The sequence below is a fragment of the Mauremys mutica genome, chromosome 3 (assembly GCF_020497125.1).
Source record: "Mauremys mutica isolate MM-2020 ecotype Southern chromosome 3, ASM2049712v1, whole genome shotgun sequence".
Lineage (NCBI taxonomy): Eukaryota > Metazoa > Chordata > Testudines > Geoemydidae > Mauremys > Mauremys mutica.
In genome coordinates, this window is record NC_059074.1 from 133,389,035 (window position 1) to 133,393,762 (window position 4,728).

General features: G+C 42.0%; 1 pseudogene; it reads right to left on the reverse strand.

Annotated features, from left to right (window-relative positions):
• Positions 1-690: 690 nt before the first annotated feature.
• Positions 691-871, reverse strand: LOC123367702 (annotated as a pseudogene).
• Positions 872-4,728: the final 3,857 nt, after the last annotated feature.

Here is a 4,728-nt window from a genome sequence, read left to right on the forward strand (position 1 = left end):
TAGCACCTATCTCTGTGCTAATCACTACACACGCTCTGTACTCAGTGTATTTGTGGTCAGCTCCTGCAGATGTGTGAAAGGAGAGGCACTGTGGGCTAGTGGCTTGAGCACTTGGCTGAGACTCAGGAGATCTGAGTTCTGTTCCCTGCTGTGCCACTGATCTGGTGGGGAAACCTCAGGCAAGTCACTTTACCTGACTGAGTCTCACTGTCCCCATCTGTACAAGAGGGATACTGACCTCCTTTGTAAAGCACTTTGAAATGTATGAATTAAGAGTGAGGTATTATTCATATTACGTGCCTCTTTTCCCCTTGGGCACCTGTGCAGGGCTGGGCACCATACAGCCCCAAATCTCAGAAAATTCATCATTTACTGCAGGAGAAAAACTGGGGATTACATGGCAATCAATGAGACTAAGAAAACAAGAAGGTAAAGCTCATTGATATGAGCAGTAGGGGGGGAGGCATCTTTCTATCAATGAGATCACTAATCCATTTATTATTATGATTTAGCTCTCAGCTAGCGCTTTTCACATATGGAGCAGCAGGTACATTACCAAGGTGGATGTGTTCTGATTGTACAGTGGGGGAAAGAGAGACAGATAGATTAAGGTCACACACTGAGCCACCGACCTTGTTTCTAATGCCGTGTTCTGACCACTAGATCACATTGCCTGTCTACAATTATATTCCAGCGGAAAGATAAATGTACTCCCCCACCCCACTGCTGCACCAACCTCCACAAACTCTGCATTCAAGGACCCTGCATTTAAGGAAACTGCAGGAGTCAGCATATCTGGATTGCAATGGATGATCCTCATCCTAGGAAAGCCACCTTCATGATCATGGTATCTCCCCTGCCAGCTAATTACATAATTATGTAGTTGTTATTAATTATTTAAGGATCTTAATTCTTTGAAAAGGTGCCTTCAATTATTAATGGGCAGGCTCTGGCTGGAATGACTGCCTCCAGCCAGCCTCACTGGTACAGTATACATATCAGTCATTCTGAAAAAAGCCACTGAATTTTCAGGCCATTGTTTAGTTAACCATTAACAATTCATGAAATTCCAGCTCCCTGCACAATAAGCAGCATTCTCTGAATGGTATTAGAAAATCCTATTTCTAGTCTGTTATGAAACAGAGGGTTTGATGTGCTGCCAGTTTTTATGTGGAACTTTGGAAACAGAACACTTCCTGCACTGTGAGTCTTAGAGTGAGTGGCTGTTACATAAAGCTTTCCTACCAACTCAAGTTTATCGTAAAGTAAAGGGAGGGGGTGTGTGTGTGTGTGTGTGTGTGTGTGTGTGTGTGTGTGTGTGTGTGTGTGTGTGTGTGTGTGTGTGTGTGTGTGTGTGTGTGTGTGTGTGTGTGTGTGTGTGTGTGTGTGTGTGTGTGTGTGTGTGTGTGTGTGTGTGTGTGTGTGTGTGTGTGTGTGTCAACTCAAGCGTATCATCACATGCATTGTGGGGGGGGGGGATCGAATCACCAAATGCAAAATAATAAAAAAATTTAAAAGTGGATCATTCAGCTCTTCCTCTTTGTCCAGTGCTGACAAATATTCAGTGATTTTTGCCAACTCAGAAAGTGAAGGCAAACAAAGGAAAAATCCAATATGCTAAATTGTATAAGTACTATATATAGGGGAGATATACATGGCTCCAGAAAGCTGTGTATATAGAAATGGATTTTTTTTTGCCACTGACTAAGCTTTCATTTAAAGCACAGAAATCCCCTTCGGGCCTCTCACACTGTCTCTTGTGCTGCAGTGATAAAAAGGAAGTAAACATCACATCATCAGATATGTGCCAAGTGAAACAAACATGGGATGGAAAAACAGCATATTTGAAGAAGAAGGATACAAACCTTATATTCAAGATATTGGATCCCAATGTATATAGATCATTATTCAGTTGTTTTGCTGTGGGAGGGGATGCAGAACTCCAGTGGTTTATTGGTATTTGAAGGTGAAGCATCCATAAAGTGATCTCAATACTGAGGAGTGAAGCAGCACCATGTAATATAGTTAAACAATAATGCAAACCACAGAAGAATCCATGGAAGAGGAGGGAAATGAATTCACCTAGAAAAGATTGAATATTTAAGTCCAGCACAGAAAGATGTTTGGAGTTTGTGGGGGAAGGTGGAGAATCCCCTGGTTTCCTCTGCATTGATCTCCCAGGCCCTGCAGTGTATAAAAGCCTCCTAAATAAAACTACTTTGTTAACATACTGTAGGACTAGAATAAAGATGCACTCCAAGCCCTGGATCCAAACCTCGATTGAGATGTTCAGATCTGCTGTTCCAGTTCAGATCCATCTTTAGATTCAGAAATATGGCACTGATTCCTAAATCCCATAATACAAGAAAGGGAATCAGCCAGGCAGGAGTGTTTAAACTGTCAGACAACTCATAATTTGACAGTGATCCCTTTTTAAAGTGGGGGAAGATGCAGGCTTTGAGTGATTCAGATTGATCATCTTCTAATCTGCATTTTAGGTTTTGAGTTTTCATTATTACAGAAGTGATTCAAAGAAAACAGACTCTCTTATTTATATATAAAACAATTAAGTGCTATCTGACTTTTCTGCCAGCCACATGTTCTGCTGCAGGGTATTGTAAGGGACAGGAAAATCTGGGAAAATGCTTGCACCAAGTAGTTTTGTTTTTCCGATGTCTATGCGGTGTAATTAAGCTGCATATAAAATCAAAAGAAGACTGGGTAAGGGGGGAGGCTATACAGTGCATAGACGTGTGGGCCTGATCCACAGCCCACTGAAGTCAATGTGTAATGATTGCGATGGGCTTTGAACCAGGGGCCCCCTATGCATGGTAACCAACATAGAGTACATTGCAGCAATGGACATAGTACTGTAGTTTAAAATGAAGCTCGAGCAACATTTTTAAGATAGGGTCTTTTTCTTGCTGCAAGCAGGTAATAGAACTAGCCTCCAGACATGTAAACTCCCAGCAGCCAGCATGATCATCATGAGCCAATTTCTATTGAAATTAGATCAATACTATTGTTTTCCCTTCCCCTCGCTGGCTCCTAAGTGATTCATGAATCTGAAAACTAGTTCATGAATCTGAAAGGAAGGGGGGAGAGGAGGAGGCAGAATATCTGCAGTCAGCAAACCTTGACTCTGTTTCATGAATCCAGGCATTAGTTACATAATGTTCTGCTGCCTGCTAGTTGAAACCAGTATTTAGGTTGCCGTTTAAAACTTTTACTTATTCAATTCCGCCCTTCCTCTCCCCCCCCCCGCCGTCCCCCGGTGAACTGGGTAGAGCCACGTTCTTTTGTACACACACCACACAGCAAATATCAGAGCCATGTTATACAGCAACTGTTTGAGTGTATGTGCATGTGACGCACATCTTAGCCACAGTGTGTGTGTGTGTGTGTGTGTGTGTATATAGAGAGACAAGAATCAGTGCTGCACCAGATAACGTAGCTCTGATTTCTGACACGCCCATGAGCGCTATGTAGGAATTATCTGAGTGTCTGTGTGCTTGTGACAAGGCGGAGAGCCACGCTGGGTAATGTGTGTATATGGAAAGACAGACAAGAAATATCACCACATTACCTAGCACTCGTATGTGTACTTGTATGTGACAAGAATAGTTTAACCGGTTATGGGCCCTTTAAATCTGTAGTGGAGCCAAGTCTCTTTCTCTGTGGAGTTTCATAAGGAAGCACATGATGAGAGCAGTTGGAAACCACAGCTCTGCGAGTGCTGATTACAGCCGACTGAGGAAAATGAGATTTTTATCTTGCAGGAATTCAATTATCAAAAAAATAAAATACAGCCTGTCTGCCTTTATTCGGCTAAACTCACTGCACCGCGGTGTTTTTAATTTAACGAAAAGCAGTGCAAGAATTACTTAAAACATTGTGTTTTTTGTAAAGAGGAGAAGAAAAAAAAAAGCCAAAGTCACCCTGCTGGCAAATGAATGCAGCAGGGATGATGTCATTGGAACAGTTGGAGGAGAAAAGAGAAAAACAAGTCTGTGTGTGCTAATCCTGTTTGCTGCCCTAAAGGGAATGGAAGGCAGCCAAGACAAGGAGTTCTGGGAAACCATATAAGGGTGCCAAACAAGCTCTGCCGCCAACATTAGGAACTGACATCTTTGTTCTTTGTAACTTGGAAGGCTGCCAAAGGCCTCATTTCAGCTCTGCGGCATGATTACACTGGACATCTGCCAGCTGAGCTCTGTGAGCTCCTTTTCTTCTCTTGAAGCTTTTTGCCAAACATGCAGCAGTTGCCATGGCAGTGGAAAGTAAAGTTAAAAAATATATATATATAAATATAAAAAACAACAACAAAGCAGAAGCACGCCTTTATCCAGCTGTGCCACATGTGCAGATATAAAAAGCAAAACTAACCTATTAATCAAGGGTTTTTCACCAGGACGGACTGATAGCCATGAAAGCAGAAAGGTGACACGAGGATAAAACAATAAGCACACACACAAAATGGCCTTGCTGTGCAGAGATGAGTCTATAGGATATTTTCCTCCTCTGTGTCTATTTAAGTCAGAGGATACCAAATTCAAAGTAGACAATGCTGGGATTTTCACTGTTTTTAAAAAGGCTTTAAAACGTGAAAGAGGTTTATTTATACACTCTGCTCAGGGATGGAAAAACAAAACAACTGAAATTCAGTCGGCTTGCTAGGAGGAAGGGCTCTGTGTCAGCAAAGGTGCAGGCTAACCTATAATATTTCAA